Genomic DNA, 26496 nt, shown 5'->3' on the forward strand with positions numbered 1-26496 from the left:
TCTCACTGTCTCTGTCAAATAAATAAAATAAAATAAAATAAAATAAAAACTAGTGGTCTTACATTTATTAAGTACTTCATAAATTTTAAGAGGATTTTCTTTTTCTTTTCTTTATTTAAGAGAGAGAGAGATTATGTATGTGCACAGTGGGGAGGGGCAGAGAAAGAGGGGGATAGAGAGAATCTTAAGCAGGCTTTAGGCTCAGCACAGAGCCCAATGCAGGGCTCAGTTTCACAACCCTGTGATCATGACCTGAGCTGAAATCAAGAGTTGGTTGTTTAAACAACTGAGCCACCCACAGCACCTTAAAGGATTTCCATAAATTCCTTTATTTGTTTTCCAAACAATACAACTGTTTTTTTTTCTCAAAGCACTTCTGTGATAAATGTAGGGTATTACTACCTAATTATTACCTATCTTTTGGAGATATAAAATGGCTTGTTCAGAAGTCACACTATTGGTTTCCACGACATTCGGTGTTCCCAGAGCATTCTATACTTTCAACACCATTCTGATCAAAATACCAATGGCATTTTTCAAAGTGCTGGTACAATCCAATTGTATGGAACTAGAAAAGACCCTGAATTGCCAAGAAAATGTTGAAAAAGAGAAACAAAACTGGGAGCATCACACTGCCTGATTTCAAGCTACATTACAAAGCTATGATCACCAAGACAGCATGGTATTGGCACAAAAACAGACACATAGATCAATGGAACAGAATAGAGAGCCCAGAAATGGACCCTCAACTTTATGGTCAACTAATCAACAAAGAAGGAAAAAAGACAGTCTCTTCAATAAGTGGTGCTGGAAAAATTGGACAGCTACATACAGAAGAGTGGAACTTGGCCATTCTCTTACACTCTACATAAAGATAAACTCAAAATGGATCAACGGTCTCAATGTGAGGCAGGAATCCAACAAAATCCTAGAGGAGAGCGTAAGGAGTAACCTTTTCAACATCAACCACAGCAACTTCTTTCAAAACACATCTCCAAAAGCAAGGGAAACAAAAGTGAAAATGAACTTTTGGGACTTCATCAAGATAAAAAGCTTCTGGGGTGCCTGGGTGGCTCAACTGTTAGGCATCTGCCTTTGGCTCAGGTTTTGATCTCCAGGTCCTGGCATGGAGCTCTGTGTCAGGCTCCCTGCTCCGCAGGAGGCCTCCCTTTCCCTCTCCTACTCCCCCTGCTTGTGTTCCTGTTCCCATTGTCTCTCTCTTTGTCAAATAAATAAATAAAATCCTTTTTAAAAAGATAAAAATCTTCTGCAGAACAAAGGAAATAGTCAGCAAAACAAAGAGACGACCCAAAGAATGGGAGAAGATATTTGCAAATGACACTACAGATAAAAGGCTGGCATCCAAGGTTTATAAAGAACTTCTCAAAGTTAACATCCCAGAAACAGGAAATCAAGTCAAAAAATGGGAAGAAGACATGAACAGACACCTCTCCAAAGAAGACAAACAAATGGCTAACAGACAAATGAAAAAATGTTCAACAGCATTAGCCATCAGGGAAATGCAAATCAAAACCACATTGAGATACCAACCTACACCAGTTAGAATGGCAAAAATTGACAAGACAAGAAACAACAATTGTTGGAGAGGCTGTGAAGAAAGGGGAACCCTCTTCTACTATTGGTGGGAATGCAAGTTGGTACAGTGACTTTGGAAAACAATATGGAGGTTTCTCAAAAAGTTAAAAATAGAGCTACCTTATGATGCAGCAATTGCACTACTGGGTATTTACCCCAAAATGCAGATGTAGTGGAAAGAAGGGCTATATGCACCACAATGTTCATAGCAGCAATGTCCACAATAGCCAAACTATGGAAGGAACCAAGATGCCCTTCAACAGACGAATGGATAAAGATGTGGTCTATAGATATAATGGAATATTACTCATCCATCAGAAAGGATGAATACCAAACATTTGCTTTGACATAGATGGAACTGGAGGGGATTATGCTAAGTGAAATAAGACAGAGAAAGACAATTATTATATGGTTTCACTCATATGTGGAACATAAGAAATAGTGCAGAGGATCATAGGGGAAGGGAGGGAAAAATGAAGGGTGATTCAGAGGGGGAGACAAACCATGACAGTCTATGGACCCTGGGAAACAAACTGAGGGTTTCAGAGGGGTGGGGTGGGGGTATGGGTGAGCCCGGTGATGGGTATTAAGGAGGACATGTATTGCATGGAGCACTGGGTGTTACACGCAAACAAAAAATCATGGAACACTACATCAAAAACTAATGATGTACTGTATGGTGACTAACAATAAAAAATTATAATTAAAAAAATTTGGTGGTCTTTAAATTTGCCATCACCCTGTAAAAACAGGCTATACTAAACTGAAATAAATTAGAAACTGAATTAGTTGGCATATAAGTTAGGTTTCTTCAGAGAAACAGAATATATAGACATAGACATAGATACATAGATAGATCTCTCTTTCTCTCAGAGAGAGATTTCAAACAATTTCCTCATATGGTTGCAGGAGCTAGAAGGTTCTAAATCTGCAGGGCAGGCTGACAAGCTGTAAATCCCACCAAGAAATGAATGTCTTAAGTTGGAAGGCCAACTGGAGACAACATTCCTTCCTCAAGGTGATCTTTTCTCTTAAGACCTTAAACTGATTGGATGAGGCCCACTTACATTAGGAAGAATAATCTACTTTACTCAAAGTCTACTTATTTAAATGTCAACCTCATCTAAAAAATACCTACAGCAACATCTTCGTTAGTATTTTGTTAAACAGTGGCTAACCATAGCCTAGCCACATTGACACATAAAATTAACCATTGCTCTTGAGATTTGGAATGCCTGTGTAACTCATATCCTAAATTAATGGCTTAAGCAAGTTAGCTTTCTTTTTTTTAATTTTATTTACTTATTTATTTGAGAAAGAGAGAGTGAGAGAGCACTCACGAGTGGGAGTAAGGATGGAGGGAAAGTGAGAAGCAGATTCCCCACTGAACAGGGAGCCCAACTCAGGGCTGGATCCGAGGACCCCAAGATCATAACCTGAGCTGAAGTCAGATGCTTAATGGACTGAGCCACCCAGGTGTCCCAAGGAAGTCAGCTTTCAAATCAGTAGTCAAAAGTAGCAGTCCAGAGTTGGTATAGTGACTCAATAATCATTAAGTGTTCAAGCACATTCCAGTTTGTTGCTCCATTATCCTCAACACGTAGCTTCTGCCTCATGTCCCAAAATGACTGCATTAGCCTCAACTGTCACATTCTCATTCAAATTTGCAGGAAGAGGGGAAGAAGAAGAGTGTCTACTTCCTTTTAAAGACACTTCCTGGGAGTTTCCCATATCTTACACACACGATCCAGAATTTAGTTATATAGCCACACTTAGTTACAATGGAGGCTGAGAACTATTGTCTTTATCTTGGTGTCTATTGACCTGGCCAAAACTCTGGGAATCTGAACTTTGGGATTCAGGGAAGAAAGAATGGATAGATATTGGAAAGAGGTCTGCCATGTACAGTTTACTACACTTAATAACTGAAGGGATGCTCTTTCTTCCATGGTGTACACCATAAAATATTCAGAGCTACTCGTCTGTGAATGCAAATTATTGAATGACACATAAAAATATGCTTAGTCTATACATAGTTAAAAACACTATAGAGATCCAGGGGTACTAATCCCTGCACAGTCTATAGTTAATTTAAAATTCTTGATTTTTAATGTACTGAACATGAAGGTAAGTGATGACTACGTGAAAGTAAGCATTCTGTATACAGCTGGGTGCACTGCACAACTTAAGGGGGGCATTCACATTCTGTTCTGTTCTACAGATTTTTCTGCACTTCATCTTAGCCAAAAGGCTGAGAAGCGATCCAGAGATCTTTCTGGACTCTTTATATCTTCACTGTGGAGGTAAAAATGGCCCTTTAACAGAAGACTTATTCCATCTTCAGTTGTGAGTACTGCACACCCAGAAGTTGCCATTCAAATCACAATCTGTGCCAGGTTTATTTCGTGATTCCTGACATGCTCAAAATAGAGGTGAGTACTGATAATTACAGTGCACAACTCAGTTGGTGTCATTTATGTTGTGTATACCATGAAACTTTCTGGAATCCTCCTGTGGTTAATGTGTAGTTAGTGACAGTCTTGTAAAAGTAAATGTGAACATACTCCACAGTTTAAGGGATTCTATTAATATTATAGTCTATCTCATGAATCTTTCTAGATATGTCATATATTCAGTGTGGAAGTTTGTGTTGGCCACATGAAATTAGACTGTGCTATGTATTTTAAATACACCACAAAACAGAAGTGGTGATCCCAGTCTATGACATGGATCTTTCTAATTTCTTCATATGCTCAGTGTGGGGGTAGATAATGGTCACATGACAATAAATGTATCCTTGTACATTTGGGTGCACTATACAACTGAAGAGGTACTAGTCACTATCTGGTAAAATCCATGGTTATTTATGGCCTTTTCATATGTTAAGGTGGGGGTAAGTGATGGCCATATTGATTTATACTTATTTCACTTACACTTGGATATACTGTGCTATTCAAGGACTGAGAGCCACATTCCAGTCTATGCCATGGATCTTAGAAAGATTCTTCATATGGCCAGTATGGAGGTTAATAATGGCCTTATAAAATTAGATTTACTGCATATTCAGTTGAGTGTACTGCATAATTTAAAGGCTGCCAATCCCATGAAGAATTCTGGACCCATATACTTGTGGGGGTAAATGCCACATTCAAGTAAATATATTCTGTGTAAATTTTGGTGCACTAAAAACTTTAAGGATATCAATCACATCCTAGTTTGTGACACATATCTTTCTGGGCTCCCCATATGCTCAGTGAGGAAGTAAGTGATTTCTACAGTAAAGAAGGGTTATTCAAAATGGAAATCTAAACCACAGTGATACAGCATCTCATACCTGGCTATTATCAAAAGGATGAAAAAACAAGTATCGACAATGATGTGGAAAAAAGGGACTCCTTGTACACAGTTGGTCAGAATGTAAATTGGTACAACCACTATGGAAAACAGTATGGAGTTTCCTCAGAAAATTAGAAATAGAACTACCACAGGGTCCAGCAATTATACTTCTGGGTATTTGTCTGAAAACAAAACAAAACAGGGGTGCCTTGGTGGCAATTAATTAAGCATCCAACTCTTGATTTCTGCTCAAGTCGTGATCTCAGGGTTGTGAGATCATGCCCCACATCAGGCTCTGTGCTCAGTGTGGAGTCTGCTTAAGATTCTCTCTCCCTCTCCCTCTGCCTCCTCCCCCCTAAAATAAATAAATAAGTCTTTTTCAAAAAGTGCTAATTTAGGGGCGCCTGCGTGGCTCAGAGAACCCTCAGGTCATGGTCCGAGGGTCCTGGGATCAAGCCCCGCATCGGGCTCTCTGCTCAGCAGGGAGCCTGCTTCTCCCTCTCTCTCTGTCTGTTGCTCTGCCTACTTGTGTTAAATAAATGAATAAAATTTTTTTTTTAAGTGCTAACTAAGGGACCCCAGGATGGCTCAGTCAGTTAAGCATCTGCCTCTGGCTCAGGGTCCTGAGATAGAGCCTTGTGTCCGGCTCGCTGCTCAACGGGAGTCTGCTTCTCCCTCTGCCCCTCCCCACTGCTCCCGCTCCCTCTCCCTCTCACAAAAATAAATAAAATCATTTTTTGAAAAAGCACCTGGGTGGCTCAGTGGGTTAAACCTCTGCCTTCTGCTCAGGTCATGATCTCAGGGTCCTGGGATCGAGCCCCACTTGGGCTCTCTGCTCAGTGGGGAGCCTGTTCTCCCCCCCACACACTGCCTCTCTGTCTACTTGTGATCTCTCTTTCTGGCAAATAAATAAATAAAATCTTTTAAAAATTAAAAAAATAAAAAAGCACTAATTTGAAAAGATAGATGCACCCTCATGTTCATTGTAGCATTATTTACAATAGCCAAGACATGGAAACAACCTAAATGTCCATCAATGGATGACACAGATAAAGAAAATGTGGTATCAGGAAGAAGTCTCTTCAACAAATGATGTTGGGAAACCTGGACAGCAACATGCAAAAGAATGAAACTGAACCACTTTCTTACACCATACACCAAAATAAACTCAAGATGGATTAAAGACCTAAATGTGTGACCTGAAACTATAAAAATCCTAGAAGAAAACACAGAGAGTAATTTCTCTGACATTAGCTATAGCAACTTTTTTCTAGATAGGTCCCCAGAGGCAAGGAAAACAAAAGCAAAAATAAAATATTGGGATTATATCAAATAAAAGCTTTTGCTTGGCAAAGGAAACAATCAACAAAACCAACCAGCAAACTACTGAATGGGAGAAGATATTTGCAAATGACATATCAATAAAGGTTTAATATTCAAAATATATAATGAACTTGTAAAACTGAGCACCCAAAAAACAATCTGATTAAAAATGGGCAGAAGACATGAATAGACATTTCTCAAAAGAAGACATCCAGATGGCCAACAGACATCCAAAAATGTGCTCCACATCACTCATCATCAGGGAAATACAATTCAAAACTACAATGAGCTATCACCTCACACCTGCCAGAATGGCTGAAATTAACAACACATGAAATAGCAGGTGTTGGTGAAAATGTGAAGAAGGGGGATCCCTCGTGCACTGTTTGTGGGAATGCAAACTGGTCCAGCCACTCTAGAAAATAGTATGGAGCTTCCTCAAGATGTTAAAAATAGAACTACCCTCTAACCCAGCAATTGCACTGCTGGGTATTTTCCCAAAGAATACAAAAATACTTAATCCAAAGGGATACATGCACTGTGATGTTTATAGTAGCATTATTTACAGTAACCAAGATATGGAAGCAGCCCAAGTGTCCACTGATGGATGAATGGATAAAGAAGATGGGGGGGTGTGTGTGCACGCGTTCACACACACACAATGTAATATTATTCAGCCATAAAAACAAAATATTGCCATTTACACTAACACAGATGGAGATAGAGAGTACTATGCTAAGCAAAATACATCAGAGAAAGACAAATACCATACAATTTCACTCATATGTGGAATTTAAGAAACAAAACAAATGAGTGAAGGGGGAAAAAAAGAGGCAAACCAGTAAACAGATTCTTAACTATAGAGAACAAACTGATGGTTACCAGAGGGGAGGGTTAAACTGGTGATGGGGATTAAGGAGTATGGTTGTTGTGATGAGCACTAGGTGATGTATGGAAGTGCTGGATCACTATATTGTACACCTGACACTGACACTGTGGGTTAACTAATAGGAATTAAAAACTTAAAAAAAAGAAAATATGGTATCTACATGCTTGTGTGTGTATATATATATGTGAGATATATGTATTATATATCATTTATCTTATATATACACATTATATATAATATATATGTATTTCCATATAATACACATAATACACCTGCATATGTATTTAAAATTCTTGCATATAGTATATACATAATATATTATTATTATAATATATATATGGCCCAATACCATTCAACCATAAAAATGAATGAAATCTTGCCATTTATGACAATGTGGAGGGAGCTTGAGGATATTTTGCTAAGTGGAATAAGGCCAAAGAAGATAAATGCCATATGATCTCATTTATATATTGAATCTTTAAAAAAAAATGAGCTCATGGGTATAGAGAACAGACTGGTAGTTGCCTGAGGGGGAGAGTGATGGTGGGTGAAGTGGGTAAAGGACATCAAAAGGTACAAACTTCCAGTTATAAAATATGTCATGGGAATGTTGTGTACAGTATGGTGACTATCATTAATAATACTATATTACATATTTGAGAGAAGTTAAGAGAAGGGCACCTAGGTGGCACAGTCCGATAAGCCTCTGCCTTCAGCTCAGGTCATGATCCTAGGGTCCTGTGTCTGGCTCCGTGCTCAGCGGGAAGTCTGCTTCTCCCTCTGCCTCTGCCTCCCCATCCACCGCACTCGTGCTCTCTCTCTCTTTCTCTCTCTCAAATAAATAAATTTATATTTAAGATTTTATTTATTTGTTTGACAGAGCACGCACAAGTAGTGGGAGCAGCAGGCAGGACCCTGGGACCCAGTGACCCCAGGATCCTGGGATCACAACTCAAGCCGAAGGCAGCTGCTTAACTGACTGCCCACCCAGGTGCCCCTAAATAAATAAAATCTTAAAAAAAAAAAAAGGAAAAAGTAAGAAAGAAAGTAGCTAGGAGAGTAAATCCTGAAAGCTCTCATCATGCGAAAAAAGACTTGCATCAGGGCACCTAGGCTCCCTGCTCAGAAGGGAGTCTGCTTCTGCCTCTCCCTCTGCCTGCCACACACACACTCTCTCTCTGTGTCAAATAAATTGCCACTCATACAACAGTCTGATGCCATGGATATTTCTGAACTTCTAATATGGTCAATGTGGAGGTAACCAATGGCATCATAGAAATGAAATATTCCTTGAACTTTTGGTACACTTCACAACTCACAGGATGCCATTCATATACTTTTATATACAGTGTGTATTTCTTTTTTTTTATTTGTTTATTTTCAGCGTAACAGTGTTCATTGTTTTTTTTTTTTTTTTAAAGATTTTATTTATTTGACAGAGAGAGAGGTCACAAGTAAGCAGAGAGGCAGGCAGAGAGAGAGGAGGAAGCAGGCTCCCTGCAGAGCAGAGGGCCCGATGCGGGGCTCGATCCCAGGACCCTGAGATCATGACCTGAGCCGAAGGCAGCGGCTTAATCCACTGAGCCACCCAGGTGCCCCAGTGTTCATTGTTTTTGCACCACACCCAGTGCTCCCTGCAGTACGTGCCCTCCCTATTACCCACCACCTGGTTCCCCAACCTCCCACCCCCGACCCCTTCAAAACCCTCTGGTTGTTTTTCAGAGTCCATAGTCTTTCATGGTTCATCTCCCCTTCCAATTTCCCTCAACTCCCTTCTCCTCTCCGTCTCCCTATGTCCTCCATGTTATTTGTTATGCTCCACAAATAAGTGAGACCATATGATACTTGACTCTCTCTGCTTGACTTTTTTTTTAAGATTTTATTTATTTATTTGACAGACAGAGATCACAAGTAGGCAGAGAGGCAGGCAGAGAGAGAGGAGGAAGCGGGCTCCCCGCTGAGCAGAGAGCCCAATGCGGGGCTCGATCCCAGGACCCTGAGATCATGACCTGAGCCGAAGGCAGAGGCTTTAACCCACTGAGCCACTCAGGTGCCCCTACAGTGTGTATTTCTGATCTCCTCCTGTGGTTCATGCAGGGGTAAGAGATTGCCAAATGAAAGTAGATATAGTCAATACACATATGCATGCAGTGCCCAAATGAATGGATTTCATTTACTATGTGGCCCAGTCCAAGGTGTTTTCTAGACTCCTCTGTTCTTAAAGTTGTAACAAGTAATGCCCACATAAAAGTAGACTTATTCCATGCACAGTTCAGGGCACTGCACAACTGAAGGAGTGCCATTTACTGTCTTACCTATTCAGTAGACATTTGTGGACTCTTTGCTTCTTACTATGGAGGTATGTAATGGCCACAATAAATTAGAGGTATTCTGTATGTTGTTGATTGCACTCCAGACTCATTTAGTGCCATTCACATCACCATCTGCACCATGGACCTTTCTGTCCGTGCTCATATAGAGCTAAGTTTGAGGTTCATAAAGGTAAACTGAGTATGGCTGCAGGCACTGTGTGCTCAAGATATGTCATTCACATCCTAGTGTTTGCCATGGAGTTTTTGGATCCCTGATGTGGTCAGTGTGGAAGAAGTGATGGTCACAAGAATGTCAACTAGTTCCATGTGCAGCTCTGTGCTCTGCACACTCAAGGGTGCCATTTACATCTTAGTTTATGACATGGATCTTTCTGAATCCTCATAGGCACAACTGGAGAAGCAAGTGACGGCACATGAAAGACCGTTTATTCCATTTATGCTTGGGTATGCATGAGAAACAGTTGGCCAGGCTAAGACATAGAAGCGAAGAAACTGAGCAGGATTATCCTAAGAGGGTCAAGGTCACCAAACTCCAATAGCCTACTTCCATTTGTTATTTTCTCAGGAAAATCAGAAACTTTTTGTCTTTAAAAGCCCTACATTCCTTTAAAAACATTCCCACTATTTTGGTTTTAATCTGATGCAAAAATGTAATTCCTTAAGCACTTGCCATGTTTTAGACACACTGAGAAGGCCTTTACATATTTCATTTCGTTTATTCATTTCCATGGTCTCATGAGTTAGATACTAGTCATATCCCATTTTTAAGAATGAGGAAACTGAGCTTTCTTTTCACCCTCCACACCCTCTTGCCAGCACTGCTCTGGCTGCACCACGTCTGCTCAGAGCTTCTGGCTCTTGCTAAGCTAACACCCTCACCCTTTTTCTCCAGCCACCATCATGATCATCTCCTGGGACCTCATCCACTAGGATGAGATGTTGTCCACCATCTACAAGATCTGGGAGATGACACAGGGGCTGTGCCTGGAGGTGGAGGGGAGGATGGTCAGGAGGACAGAGCGCAACACTGATGACTCGCTCATTGGTGGAAACGCCTCCACAGGAGCCCAGTCACCGCTGGTGGTGTGATACTGTCCTGAACCATCACTTACGGAAACCAGCTGCACCAAAGAAGCCTACAAGAAGTACGTCAAAGATTACATCAAATCAGTCAAAGGCAAACTTGAAGAACAGCAGCCAGAAAGAGTAAAACCTTTTATGACAGGGGCTGCAAAACACATCAAGCACATCCTCGCTAACTGCAAAAACTACCAGTTCTTTCCTGATGAAAACATGGACCGAGAGGGCATGGTTGCTCTGCGGGGCTATTCTGAGGATGGCGGGACTCCACACAGGATTTTCTTTAAGGATGGTGTGGAAATGGAAAAATGTTAATGAATTTGGCTATGACTTTGGATGTATCACCTGTTGTCATCATTGACTGCTGCTTTTCATCCACATGACACCAGGACTTAGACGAACGGAACTGATGTCATCTTGATCTCTTCATTTATTTTGACCTTGATTTATCTGGAGTGGAGTGATTTATAAAAAATAAAAAAGTAAAAAATAAACTTGTCAGGGTATCTACAAATAAAATGCATTTAAGCTAAAAGCATGGGCAGGGGGGTGGCACCTGGGGGTGGCTCAGTCAGTTGAGCGACTAACTCTTGACTTGAGGTCAGGTCATGAACGTGAGGTCGTGGGGTCAAGTATCACATAGGGCTCCACACTCAGTGGGGAGTCTGTTGGAGAATCTCTCTCCCTCCCTCTCCTTCCACCCCCTTGCTCTCTCTCTCTTAAATGGGTAAATATATCTTCAGGAAAAAGTAAACTGAACAAATGAGGAAACTGAAGCATGTACACAGCTGTTAAGTAATAAAGCCAAGATTTTAATTTAGGTCAGTCTGAAACCATAGCTCAAAGTATGCAATCTTGTAAATACCTCTTTAAAGTATGCTGTCATTCTATTAATGATTTTTTGAGCAGAGAAATTTAGCTGCTTCATAAGTATTACATTTTGGAAAAATGGAAAGCTCATTGACAGAAAATGTGAAGCAGGAGATCTCCAACTGTCATGTGTATAAAGTGTCATATTAATTAATGTGCTCCAGTGGCTGAGATTTTATTCTATTCAAAGGAGATTAAATTTTTTTTATTTATTTATTTGACAGAGAGAGAGATCACAAGTAGGCAGAGAGGCAGGCAGAGAGAGTGGAGGAAGCAGGCTCCCTGCAGAGCAGAGAGCCCGATGCGGGGCTCGATCCCAGGACCCCGAGATCATGACCTGAGCCGAAGGCAGCAGCTTAATCCACTGAGCCACCCAGGCGCCCCAGGAGATTAAATTTAAGATTTAAAAAATTATGATGGTAGCTTTCCCTTGGATCTTTGCCTAGTAAAACAGTCAAGTATGATGAAAGCAAAAAGGGTATATTCAACCTTCTCAGAGGGAGCTCAGTTCACTTTGGGGAAAGTGAGTTACTGCAGAGATAATCTGCTTAGTTGTGATTTCTCTCTGTCAAATAAATAAAATATTAAAAAAAAAAAGAATGTATCTAAAGGAAGCTATTGTGGCAGTGTCTTCTTCCTGCTGGGCCTGAGCCTTCCACATAGATCCTGAGACCTTATCTCAAGACCTTTTTAAAAGCACTGTTATATGAATTAATGAATACATCATTAAAAAGTGAAATTAAATTCAAATCCTTAGGAAAAGAAAATGAATACTCGAGGAGAGTGATTCTGTAGCTACGTTGGCCAACACAATTAAGTTCTAGCTTTTAGATTGTTCCAGTTAGTCTGTCAGTGCAATATTGAACTGCTAACAAATTAGGGAGAGATGGTCTTCACACACAAGCTTCTGTTTATAAACACCAGATGTTTCTGGAACCACAGTTTTTGCCGGGGAGGTTTAATTTTGCCTTGGAGTTTAAAAAGATTGGAGTAGTTGGGCTCTCCGTCCCATATTGAACTTGAGTTCAAAGAGGTGAGTCCAGTCTCAAAATGGAGGTAGAGCCGCTGCCCAGTCACCCCTGGCCCAACTCCCGCCATCACCGCTGCCACCGGGGGGAGGAGGGCCATGATCTAAAGGAACAAGAGCAGTTGAAAAAACTTGTTTATTGGTGGTTTGAGCTTTGAAAATACAGATGATAGTTTAAGAGAACATTTTGAAAAATGGGGTACACTTACAGATTGTGTGGTGATGAGAGACCCCCAAACAAAACGTTCTAGGGGTTTTGGTTTTGTGACTTACTCTTGCATTGAAAAGGTGGACGCAGCAATCAACCACACAAGGTTGATGGGCATGCAATGGAACCAAAAAGAGTTGTTTCTAGCAAGGATTCTGTAAAGCCTGGTGTTCATCTAACAGTGAAGAAAATTTTTGTTGGTAGTATTAAAGAAGATACAGAAGAATATAATTTGAGAGACTACTTTGAAAAGTATGGCAAGATTGAAACCATAGAAGTTATGGAAGACAGGCAGAGTGGAAAAAAGAAAGGAGTTGCTTTTGTAACTTCTGATGATCATGATACAGTTGATAAAATTGTTGTTCAGAAATACCACACTATTAAATAGCATAATTGTGAAGTGAAAAAGGCCTTTCTCAACAAGAATTGCAGTCTGCTGGATCACAAAGAGGTTGTGGGGGTGGACCTGGCAACTTCATGGGTTGTGAAGGAAACTGGAAGTGGTGGTAACTTTGGCCCTGGTGGAAACTTTGGTGGAAGAGGAGGCTATGGCAGTGGAGGTGGTGGCAGCAGACGTAGTGATGGAGGAGGTGATGGTGGCTATAATGGATCTGGAGGTGATGGTGGCAACTATGGTGGTGGTCCTGGTTACAGTAGTAGAGGAGGCTATGGAGGTGGTGGACCAGGATATGGAAACCAAGGAGGTAGATATGGAGGTGGTGGTGGAGGATATGATGGTTACAATGAAGGAGGAAATTTTGGAGGTAACTATGGTGGTGGTGGGAACTATAATGATTCTGGAAATTATAGTGGACAACAGCAATTCAATTACGGACCCATGAAGGGGGGCAGTTTTGGTGGAAGAAGCTCGGGCAGTCCCTATGGTGGTGGTTATGGATCTGGTGGTGGAAGTGCTGCATATGGCAGCAGAAGGTTCTAAAAATTTTTCAGAGGAAAAGGGTTACAGTTCTTAGCAGGAGAGAGAGCAAGGAGTTGTCAGGAAAGCTGCAGGTTACTTTAAGACAGTCATCCCAGATGCATTAGAGGAACTGTAAAAATCTGCCACAAAAGGAACGATGATCCATAGTCAGAAAAGTTACTGCAGCTTAAACAGGAAATCCTTCTTGTTCAGGGCTATCATAACCACAGTTTGCAAAACGTGCAGCTACTCTTTAATGCAATGTAGTGTCAATTAGATGTACATTCCCGAGGTCTTTTATCTGTTGTAGCTTTTTTTTTTTTCTTTTTCTTTTCATTACATCAGGTATATTGCCCTGTAAATTGAGGTAGTGGTACCACCAATGAAAAACTAAGGAATTTTTAACTTTTCAAGAAAAAAAAAGATTGGAGTAGTTGGAATATATTCTCAAAGTTGAACTATTCCTAAGCTTATGTAACAACCAGTAACAAGTATACTTATCTTAAAAGTTGAATTTCTGTGGTGAGCAATTCCATGAATATTGAATGCTTTTTAAGCTATATGATACCACCCTTGACTAATTATTTTGGGGGGGGGCTTAGGTTCAGTTTAAAGGATTTCAGCATGAAGTACATCAATAGAAAAATTTTTTTAAAGATTTTATTTATTTATTAGACAGAGAGAGAGATCACAAGTAGGCAGAGGCGCAGGTGGGGGGCGGGGGGAGGCAGGTTTCCCGGTGAGCAGAAAGCCTGATGCAGGGCTCAATCCCAGGACCCTGAGATCATGACCTGAGCCGAAGGCAGAGGCTTAACCCACTGAGCCACCCAGGCGCCCAATAGAAAATTTTTTCTTAATTTGATTTCACCGTGGTTCCCCACTCCTCTGTATGTATGTGTGTGTATACACACCAATAAAATCTTCTCTAAAGCTAGAAATATAAATTGCTAACAGACACATGAAAAAATGTTCATCACTAGCCATCAGGGAAATACAAATCAAAACCAAAGTGAGATAACACCTTACACCAGTTAGAATGGCAAAAATTAACAAAATAGGCAACAACAAATGTTGGCATGGATGTAGAGGAAGGAGAACCCTCTTACACTGTTGGTAGGAATGCAAACTGGTACAGCCACTCTAGAAAACAGTATGGAGCTTCCTCAAGATGTTAAAAATGGTGCTACCCTACAACCCAGCAATTGCATTGCTGGGTATTTACCCCAAAGATACAGATGTAGTGAAAAGAAGGGATACATGCACCCCAATGTTCACAGCAGCAATGTCCACAATAGCCAAACTGTGGAAGGAGGTGAGAAGCCCTTCAACAGATGAATGGATAAGGAAGATGTGGTCCATATACACAATGAACATCACTCAGCCATCAGAAAGGATGAGTACCCACCATTTGCTTTGACATGGATAGACTGGGGGGATTGTGCTAAGTGAAATAAGTCAAGCAGAGAAAGACAATTATCATGTGGTTTCATTCATAAGTGGAACATAAGGAATAACACGGAGGACCATAGGCAAAGGGAGGGAAAACTAAAGGGGGAGAAATCACAGAAGGAGATGAACCATGAGAGACTACAGACCCTGGCAAACAATCTCAGGGTTTCAGAGGGGAGATGGGGTGGGTGGATAGGGTAGCCAGGTGATGGATATTGAGGGCACATGTTGGGATGAGTACTGGATGTTATATGCAACTAACGAACCATGGAACATTACACCAAAAACTAATGATATACTGTATGGTGACTAACATGACATTAAAAAAAGAAATGTAAATAATACCAATAGAAGAGAAGCTATTTCTACTTTCCTTAGATATTTATTTTTCAAACAGAAGTGTTAGCAACACCATCAAAATCTAACTTCCTCAATCCTGAAGATGTCTCCTGAGCCTTAGATTTTTATTTCCATTTATTCTGTTCCTGAGTCTCTGCTGTGACTTAGTATGGAAACTTACACCTTGATTGATTTGCAGACTAAAAGAGACCATTTTTCCATGATTCCTTTAGAGTTTATGTTAATCCATCATTTGGATTTCTGTTTCTAGCCAAGATGGAGTAACAGGGTCTGGATTTACAGGAACAAAGTTATGAAACAACAGTTTTCAAAACATTGGTCATTAGGCAATGAAGGACAATAATCACCAAAAAACAGGAAACATACTAGGTAAGCCCTATGATTGCAACAGAAAATTGAATCCAGTAATATATAAGAAGGATAATAAATCATGATCAAGTTAGGTTCACCCAGGAATACAAGGCTGGTTTAATATTAAAAAGTAATCAGTTAAGGGACACCTGGGTGGCTCAATAGGTTAAGCATCTCATGTCAGCTTAAGTCATGAACCCAGGGTCCTGGGATCAAGCCCCGCATCTGGTTCCCTGCTTAGCAGGGAATCTGCTTCTCCCTCTCCCTCAGCCCCTCCACCCACTCTTGCCACATGCTTTCGCTCTTTTAAATAAATAAAATCTTTTTTTAAAAAGTAATCAGTAAAGACTCAACAAACTAGGAATAGAAAGGAACATTCATAACCTCATAAAAGGCATCTATGAAAAAAATGCAGCTAACTTTATACATAATGGTGAAAGACTGAATGCTTTCTCTCTAACATCAGGAACAAGGCAAGAATATTCCCCCTTACCAATTCTGCTCAAAATTATACTGGACATTGTAGCCAGTGCAAGAAGGCAAGAGAAGCAAAAGGCATTCACATTGGAAGGGAAGAATAAACTGTCTTTATTCACAAATAATATACTTTCCTATATAAAAAAATCCTCTGAAATAACGAAAAAGGTACTATAATAAGTGAGTTCAGTAAGTTGCAGAGTATAAGATCAGTATGGAAAATAATTACATTTCTATGTAGTAGCAATGAAAAATTAGAAACTGAAATTATAAAAATATCTTTTACAAGGGCACCTGGGTGGCTCAGTGCGTTAAAGCCTCTGCCTTCAGATGGGGTCATGGTCTCAGGGTCCTGGGATCGAGCCCCACATCGGGCTCTCTGCTCAGCAGGGAGTATGCCTCCCTTCCTCTCTCTCTCTGCCTGCCTCTCTGCCTACTTGTGATCTCTGTCTGTCAAATAAATAAATAAAGGCTTTAAAAAAATCTTTTACAGGGGCATAAGATATATAAAATAACTATGAAGGAATCTGACAAAAGATGTGTGATACTTGTAGACTGGAAATGTAACAAACACTGCTTAGAGAAATTAAAAATGACCTACATAAAAGGAGAAATAATACCATATTCCTGGCTTAGAAGACTTAGTATTATAAAGACATCAATTCAAAGCAACCCAGTTAAAATCCCAGCATTATTATTTGTGAAACTTAACAAGATAATTCTAAAATTTATATTAAAATACAAATAACCGGGACACCTGGGTGGCTCATTTGGTTAAGCTTCTGCCTTCAGCTCAGGTCAGGGTCCTGGGTCCTGGGATCAAGCCCCACATGGGGCTCTCAGCTCAGCAGGGAGTATTCTCCCTCTCCTCTGCCTCTCTCCACCACTTGTGCTCCGTCTCTCTCTCTTGCTTACTCTCTTTCTCTCTCAAAATAAATAAAAAAAATAAAATACAAATAACCTAGAATACTCAAAACAACTTGCAAAAAGAGAAGAAACATTGGAGACCTTTATCACTTGAATTCAGGACTTGCAAAGTTGCAGTTGGTATTGGTATAAAGATTCATAAACATATCAACTGATGAAGATAGGGTATCCATAAATAGACCCCCATACCTACTTAGATGGTCAGTTGATTTTTGACACAGGTGCCATGACAATACAGCACAGCAAGATTAGTTTATTCAACAAATTGTACTAGAACAGTTGGAAAAAAGCAAAAAAAGCAAACATCATACCTCACACCATGTACTAAAAATTAGCTAGAAATGGATCAGGAACAAAAGTGCAAACCTATACTATAAAACTTCTAGAAAAACATGAAATAAAATATCTGTGACATTAGGTGTTGTTTTCTTAGCTATGACACAAACTGTGACACATTAAAGAAGTGATTAAGTTGGACTTCAATTAAATTAAGAACTTCTGTTCTTTAAAAAACATTACTAAGAGAATAAAAAGACAAGATGCAGATTGGGAGAGAATAGATGTAAATCGCATATCTGTTAAATGACTACTATCTAGAATATGTAAAGAACTCTCAAATCCCGGGACACCTGAGAGGCTCAGTGGGTTAAACGTCTACCTTCGGCTCAGGTCATGATCGCAGGGTCTTGGGAGTGAGTCTCGCATTGGGCACCCTGCTCAGTGGGGAGACTGCTTCTCCCTCTCCCTCTGCCCTTCCCCCAACTTGGGCTTGCTCTCTCTCTTTCTCTCTCTCTCTCTCCCTCAAATGAATAAGATCTTCATTAAAAAAGCTCTCAAATCTCAATAATATGAAAACAACCCAATTTAAAAATGGGCAAAAAAATTGAATCAATATTTCATCAAAGAAGATAAATGGATGTCAAGCTTACTAACAGATGTTCAAGGACTTGCAAATTAAAATCATCAGAAGCTACTACTGCATACCAAGTTTTGGCGAGGTTGTGGAACAACTGGAACTCTTCCCGTGTATGTAAAACAGTGCAATCACTTAAGAAAAGTTAAAACTTTATCAAATAATTAAACATATGCCAGCCACATGATTGAGTTATTCCTCTTCTAGTTACTTGTCCAATGAAAGAAAAATGAAAGCCTACATCTACATGAAGATTTGGATAAAAATGTTCATAGCAGCTTTACAAACATTAGAAATATCCCAAATGTCCATCAACGAATGAACTTAAAAAATTGTGATAGATCACGTGGCGGTATATTATTAAACAATAAAAAGGAGGGGCGCCTGACAGGCTCAGTGGGTAGAGCATGCAACTCTTGATCTTGGGCTTGTGAGATTGAGCCCTATGTTGGATGTGGAGATGATGTAAAAATAAAATATTTTAAAAAACAATAAAAAGGAATGGGCTGGTGATGCATACAGTAATAAGGATGAATCTCAAAATACCTTGGCTGTATTAAAAAAAAACAAACAGAAATGAGTACGTACTACATGATTCCACTTGTATAAAACTCTGAAATATGCAAAATAATCACCAGCAACAAAAAATACAGCAGTGCTTGCCTGGGGAAAGGGGATGAAGAGTGCAGGAGGGAAAGATTACAAAGGGATATGGAGAAGTTTTGGGGGAATGAAATACTCTTTATCTTTTTTTTTTTAAAGATTTTGTTTGTGGGGGCACCTGGGTGGCTCAGTGGGTTATGCCGCTGCCTTCAGCTTTGGTCATGATCTTGGGGTCCTGGATTCGAGTCCCGCATCCGTTTCTCTGCTCAGCGGGGAGACTGCTTCCCTCCCTCTTTGCCTGCCTCTCTGCCTACTTGTGAATTCTGCCTGTCAAATAAATAAATAAATAAAATCTTAAAAAAAAAAAAGATTTTATTTGTGGGGTGCCTGGGTGGCTCAGTGGGTTAAAGCCTCTGCCTTTGGCTCAGGTCATGATCTCAGGGTCTTGGGATCGAGCCCTGCAACAGGCTCTCTGCTCCACAGGAAGCCTGCTTCCTCCTCTCTCTCTCTCTGCCTGCCTCTTGTGATCTCTCTCTGTGTCAATAAATAAATAAAATCTTTTATATAAAAAAAGATTTTTTTATTTGAGAGGGAGAGAGAGAGAATGAGCGCATGCAAGAGCGGTAGGTGCGAGAAGCAGTCTCCCTGCCAAGCAGGGAGTCTGATCTGGGGTCTATCCCAGGACTCTGGGACCATGACCCAAGCGGAAGGGGGATTCTCACCCAACTGAGCCACCCAGGTGCCCCCAAATACTCTTTATCTTGATTGTGGTGATATGTATACATCTGTCAAAAGCCATCAGACTGTACCCTTTAAGTATGTGAAGTTCATTGTATGTTAGTTTTGTTAACTAAAACTGTTTAATAATTACTTTTTTATAGTAATTTATAGTAAATTAGCTTGTTGTATCCGTTTTTTAAAACTTACTTATTTTAGAGAGAGAGAGCATGAGCAGGGGGAGGAATAGAGGAAGAGGGAGACAAGCAGACTCCCCACTGAGCAGGGAGCCCCTACCCAGGGCTCAATCCCAGGACCCCAGGATCATGGCCTCAGGTGAAACCAAGATTCGGACACCCAGCGACTGAGCCACAGAGGACCCACTATCTTGCTGTATTCTCAAAGACAGATATTCACTGTTACATCTGATGCTTTGGCATCAGTACAAAAGACTTAGAAGTATTAAAAAGAATGAGAAACACGGTCAAAGGGCAGCTGCCTTGTAGGTTAAAAGAATTCAAAAATAACTTTAGTCAACTTCCCCATCTGTTAGGACAGATGGGGAAGCAATTTTAGAAATAAATGCTAATTATTCCTCCTTTCATAAGTTATTTCTACATATATTTTGTTCATGACCTGTTTTGTTCCTCGAAGTTAAAGTTTTTTTAAACTAAAATTTTTTTTAAAGATTTTACTTATTAATTTTGACAGAGAGAGATCACAAGTAGGCAGAGAGGCAGGCAGAGAGAGTGAGAGGGAAGCAGGCTCCCTTCAGTGCAGAGAGCCCGACGTGGGACTCGATCCCAGGACCCTGAGATCATGACCTGAGCCGAAGGCAGCGGCTTAAACCACTGAGCCACCCAGGCGCCCCTAAACTAAAATTTTAAGATAAATAAACATACGCATTTTATAGAGGAAGGAGATTGCAATCATTGTGACCGGTTACTATCAGATACTCTGGCATGCTTTGTCATGTATATTGGGACTGAGCGAAGGCAAATGTTTTTTTAAGGTAATGAAACAAGGATGTTTCTTGTCAATAAATAAAAGTCAAACATGTATTAGAGGGAGAAATGAATTTCTCTTATATACATTTGCCTTTTGTCTCTTATAGATAGAACTTTGGAAGAAAATTAGTTTTTGTGAAAGCAAGATGTATGTGAAGTTAAATTCTTTAAAAGCTAAATTAGTTAATAAGTTAACTAATTTAATAATACTAATTTTAATAGTATTATTAAATACTTTTAATAATAATAGTATTATTAAATTATTAAATACTATTATTATTAAAATAATAATTAATACTAATTTAATATAATACTATATTAAATAGTATTATTAAATAATTTTAATAACTAATAAATTAGTTAAATTCTTTAAAAGCACCAGGGGTGCCTGGTTGGTTTAGTCAGTTAAGTGTCTGACCCTTGATTTCAGCTCAGGTGGTGATCTCACGGTCCTGAGATTGAGCCCGGTGATGCGCTCCAGGCTAGGTATGGAGCCGCCTTAAGATTCTCTCTCTCCGGGCGCCTGGGTGGCTCAGTGGGTTGAGCCGCTGCCTTCGGCTCGGGTCATGGTCTCGGGGTCCTGGGATCGAGTCCCGCATCGGGCTCTCTGCTGGGCAGGGAGCCTGCTTCCCTCTCTCTCTCTGCCTACTTGTGATCTCTCTCTCTCGCTGTCAAATAAATAAATAAATAAAATCTTTAAAAAGATTCTCTCTCTCCCTCTCCCTTGCCCATCCCCCCAGCTGTAGAAAAGAATGAAATATTGCCATTTGCAGGAAGGTGAATGGAGCTAGAGAATATTATGCTAAGCAAAATAAGTCAGGTAATAACAAATACGACAGGATTTCACTCATACGTGAATTTTAAGAAACAAAACAAATGAGTGAAGGGAAAAAAAGAAAGAAGCAAACCAAGAAACAGACTCTTAACTCTAGAGGACAAACTGATGGTTACTAGAGGGGAAGTGGGGGTGGGTATGGGTGAAACAGGTGATGGGGACTAAGGAGGGCACTTGTGCTGAGCACTGGGTGATGTCTGGAAGTGTTGAATTACTACATTGTACACCTGAAACTAATATAACACTGTGTGTTAACTGGAATTCAAATACCCCTCCCTAAATGCTGAAATCCAGATCTTTTTGAGAATTCAGGGTTATGACTAAGTGGATGAAAGAGAAGTCGTTGTGGTGTCATGCCAGCAGAAGTTGCCAGAAACCCACTGGTAACTTGCTGGGGAAAATCTCTCCTCCGAGAGGCACCCTGCTATAAAACCATTCAAGATGGGTGCCAGGGGAAACTTCTGGACAATAGATGGGGCCAGCTTCTGTGCACCGTGGGGCTTGCATGCTGAAGAAGCAGCATTAGTGAAGCCCAGCATCTAAATGAGCCTGCTGAGCAAACACATCAGACCGTGGTAGGAAATTCTGTCCTCCAGCAGTGTCTCTTCAAACACCTCTTACAGAACTGAACACTGTGCAGCTAGTAGAAGACAACTTCAACGGTCCTGACCCATTTCCCACCCGCAGGTGAAAAGGGTAAATTTGGACCTGAGAGTCAAGGAAGCACTAACTGGCACAGAAAGTGAGAAAGGAGGAGGAGGAGAGGCAGCGCACAGAGTGATGAAGACCCGGGAGATGACCTGATAGCATCCCTCACACAAGTCCACAAGGTTCTGAGGAATAAAGGAGCTGAGTGCTGGTCCTCGACAGCCCTCCAGCCACAGGATTTTGGATGAGTTACTATCTCTCTGCAGATAAAAACGGTTAATTTTTTTAAGATTTATTTATTAGAAAGAGAGCACGAGCATGCCTGCACGAGCGCACAAGCAGGGAGAGGTACAGAGGCAGAAAAAGAGTCCCTGCTGAGCTAGGAGCCCAATGCGGGGTCTCAGTCCTGGGGCTCTGGGATCATGACCTGAGCCAAAGGCAGATGCTCAACAGACTGAGCCACCCAGATGCCCTGAAACAGTTTAATACTTGCTCTGGGTCCCACCTGCATTCCTTTCAGAAAACTATCACGGGGCATCGGGGTGGCGCAGTTGGTTAAACATCCATCTCCTAGTTTCTCTTAGGTTGCGACCCTGGGGCCATGAGACCAAGCCCTGCATTGGTCTCTGCACTCAGTGCAGAGTCCGCTTGAGATTCCCTCTCTTCCTCTCCCTCTGCTCCTACTGTTCGTGTGTGTGCTCTCTTTCACTCTCCAAAATAAATGAACCAATCTTAAGAAAGGAAGAAAGGAAGGGAGGAAGGGAGGGAGGGAGGGAAAGAGGGAGGAAGGAAGAAAGGAGGGAAGGAGAAAAGAAAAGAGAGAGAGAGAGAAAACTAACTATGGTGTCTCGGGCAGGAACAAGTAACCCCATCCTCCATGGTCTTCACGTCACTGGCTGTATTCATATGGTGGCTGACTAGGGGCCCACAAGAGTTTACCCAAATGTGATGACTTGAGCAGACAGTATAGTCATTTACCCAGCTTACCCCTCCCCAGCAGGCAACCAAAAAGCAAAGGAAGGGCAACGTAAGAAACATTTCTTAAGTGTTCTTTACCACGTAAGCCCTTGTGTACACACTATACATTTACATATATATTTTATACACATACATTTTCCAGAAGACGCACCTGAAAATTAGTGATTTCTCCAAGCGCCAGAGCTCTGATGTCAACTCCTCCCCTGTCATTCCGGTTCCAGACTTCAGTTCACTAATCCACGGGGAATGTCGGCTCTCCACAGATATCACCGGGATGAACTGCTGATAAGACAAAGCTGAGTTTATTCTTACTGCAGTAATAGACAGCAACCTTGACAGAATTTGGGGTGGGGAGGTGAAGCCAGGATGTTATGAGATATTCGAGTCTGGCTTAAGGAAGGCCTTTCGGTGAGGAAGTCTTGGTTAGGATTAGGTAAGGATGGTGATGTCTTGATTTAGGATTGGTCACCCCAACAAGGTGAGGATTTTTAAGGCAAGGAATTCAGAGTCTGGCAGGGAGTAATATGTCTTTCAGGAAATTCCCAGAATGAGCACTAAAGTCATTTGCAACTATTACCTTCTTGGGCAAGAGTGTGCTGAAACAGCAAGTTAAGGTGACGACAACCAAGTTTGAAGTAAGAAAGTCACATGACTGAGTGTGGACAGTAAGCTCTTTGGGCATATATAGTTTAGGTCGTTATCCTTTAAGGTTTTTCTCTTCTCCTTCTTGATGGTCACATTCAAGCATGATGTGTGACAAATTATTCTGTTAATGAAATGATCATTAACCAATTTCAATATGAAGACCACTCAGCATAAAAACTAGCTCTTACATAGTCTTTTCTATGTGCTCTTTATATCCTAGCTCATTGAATCATTGTAACCCTGTGAGTAGGTGCTACTTTCGTCTACATTTTATAGATGGCGAAGTACACAGAGAGGTTAAGGAACTTACTGCTGTTTACAGTGCATTAGGCATTTGAGCTGGGATTTGAACCCAGGCAGTCTGACTCCAGAGTCCTTTTTAGGACCTAAACAGTATACTAGTATACTAAGTATTCCATATTAGGGCTTTACAGTTACCGTTCTTTCAAATCATCTGTAACTCATATCGTTCAGATCAGAGAGGTGATTCAGATTAATCTATTGCCCAAAGTTATCCAGTTAATAAATTACAGCCTTCAAACTAATCTGCAGACTTCCTCACCTGAGGAATTATTTTCTCCACCCCCCCATCTTGGTCTTCTATAACTACCTCTTGATTTCCAAAGAAGAATTAACAAATCTATGGGGCGCCTGGGTGGCTCAAGTCAGGATCTCAGGGTCCTAGGAGCGAGCCCCACATCCCAGGGCTCCTTGCTCAGCAGGGAGTCTGCTTCTCCCTCTCCCTCTGACTCTGCCCATAATTCATGTTCGTGCTTTCTCTTTCTCTCTCTCAAATAAATGAAAAAAATCTTTTTAAAAAACCCATTAGATATTGTCCAACAAAGACAAAATACACCAAAAAATCTAGTTCTGTAGTAAGTTAGGGGTCTCTGCAAGTTGGAACAGGGACTGAATTCTAATTGCTTCTGTATAATAGAATAAGAAAAAAAGACAGAATTTTCATGTTTTCCTAGCTTTGGAGTAGCTTCACTAAATGACTTTCATTAAAAGAAGTGATTGAAAATAATAATCTTTGACTTAGAAAAAATATTTAACTTTTATAGTAGAAATGTAAACCCAGCAATGATTTGTGATTTCTCAACATGTTTTTTCTTGCTGAAGGACATTTAACTAGTTTTGACCTAGAGTCAGGATAAGCATAGCACACACACAAAATTTCCAACAATAAGGACACACAGACAAGAAAGATTAATTCTCGACTTAAACCTTACTTGTCAAAGAGAAAACAAAGCATGGCATCATTAAATTTTGAATGCTAAAGATATTTCTTTGCTCTTAACTCAGGAAATAAAGCTTTAGAGAAGTCACTAGAGTTGACCTTCTTTTATTCTTTAACAGGATAAAACTCTTCTCTCTTTTAGTTCATGTGCCCTTTGTTCTGGACTCCAAAGTTGATGGACAAGTTGATATACAGTCACTCTGAGTACAGGGGAAAAACCAGAGGTGTGTGGCTTACAATTGCCAATAAAGATATAACCTTTCTTTTTTGTGCATTTCACAAGCAGATTACATAACCTTTTGGGGATATGTCATCAGCTCCAGCAACATACTCATTTTTTAAAGTTTTTAATTTTTTTAAGATTTATTTATTTATTTGAGAGAGAGAGAGAGAGAAGGAGAAAAAGTATAAGCCAGGCAGAGAGGCAGAGGGAGAAGCAGACTCCCTGCTGAGCAAGGAGCCCGACCTGGGGCTCGATCCCAGGACCCCGGAATCATGACCCGAGCCGAAGGGAGATGCTTAAACCACTGAGCCACCCAGGCACCCCTAGTTTTAATTTTAATTCTAGTTAGTTAACATACAAAAATATGGAGCAGTTTTCAAATTTGCCTGTCATCCTTACACAGGGGCCATGCAAATCTCTGTATCTTTCTCATTTTAATCTATATGCTGCTGAAGCAAGCACAACAGTAACATATTTAAGTAACATATGCTAACTGCACAAGGATACTTGGCTTTTTACTGAGTGTAGTTTGAGCTGGGCTTTGTTGCTTCCCTTCTTTCCACATGGTGCATACAGAGGGAGGAAATGAGAGAGAGGGAGGCAGGGGTGACGGGAATGTTCTAGTAGGCCCGCTTGGAGAAAGACACACGTGTTCCCTGTTCATCGCCCCAAGCCAACACACACACCCACATTACATAAAGAGCCCCACGCAGACAAAAGGAGCTCTTTATGTTGCCTTAAAATGACATAGGAATTGTGTGTTTCTCGGTTGCCCTGCCCCAGATTTACATGCCCAAAGCCATGCAATATTTCCACACCTTAGTGCACCCTAGTCTCTCTTCACCCCCTCTCTCCTGACATCATTTCTTTGTGAATCAACTACTGTAGAGGCGGTCACCTGGTTTCTCATGTATATCACATTTTAGTCAAATTAAAAAGAACATTACACTGGAGAAAAGCCTCACATCAGTCAGCAAGTGAATATTTGTTAAGAGACTGTGATGAGCCCACACCTTTACCGGATAGCAAGTAGATCAAATACAGGAAGTGGCTTCCCAAACAGGAGACTCATTGTGTTCTTCCTCAAGCCAGGATTCTCCTCTTTGGGTCAGCCGCCTCAGCCTCGAAGCTTTGCCCATCCATCTGAAATGCAACTAATCAGTATTTTGTCTCCACTTCAAAGAGTAAAACTTCTGGAGCTGGGAGCCCAAAGGTAGGTACCTAAGTGCTGACTTAGTTCCCTACAACCCATATGACTGTTCTAAGTAGATCACTCTGTTCATGATTAATCTCTCCCATCTTTTTTTAAAATTTTTTTATTTTTATTTATTTGACAGAGAGGTTACAAGTAGGCAGAGAGGCAGGCAGAGAGAGAAGGAGGGGAAGCAGGCTCCCCACTGAGCAGAGGGCCCAATGCAGGGCTCGATCCCAGGACCCTGGGATCATGACCTGAGCTGAAGGCAGAGGCTTTAACCCACTGAGCCAACCAGGTGCCCCTAATCTCTCCCATCTTGATTCACATTGGCTCCCTCTTAGATGGGG

At 40.8% G+C, this 26496-nt stretch overlaps 1 non-coding gene and 2 pseudogenes across 1 annotated transcript; 2 read left to right on the top strand and 1 right to left on the bottom strand.

Moving 5' to 3' along the window:
- Positions 1-10377: 10377 nt before the first annotated feature.
- LOC123935521 lies at positions 10378-10872 on the top strand (annotated as a pseudogene).
- A 1605-nt stretch (positions 10873-12477) lies between these two features.
- On the top strand, positions 12478-13643 carry LOC123935353 (annotated as a pseudogene).
- Positions 13644-25312: 11669 nt separating this feature from the next.
- LOC123935675 lies at positions 25313-25416 on the bottom strand. Its single transcript, XR_006816962.1, has one exon. It is a non-coding gene; the product is annotated as a U6 spliceosomal RNA (small nuclear RNA).
- Positions 25417-26496: the final 1080 nt, after the last annotated feature.

The sequence above is a fragment of the Meles meles genome, chromosome X, assembly GCF_922984935.1.
Source record: "Meles meles chromosome X, mMelMel3.1 paternal haplotype, whole genome shotgun sequence".
Classification (NCBI taxonomy): Eukaryota; Metazoa; Chordata; class Mammalia; order Carnivora; family Mustelidae; genus Meles; species Meles meles.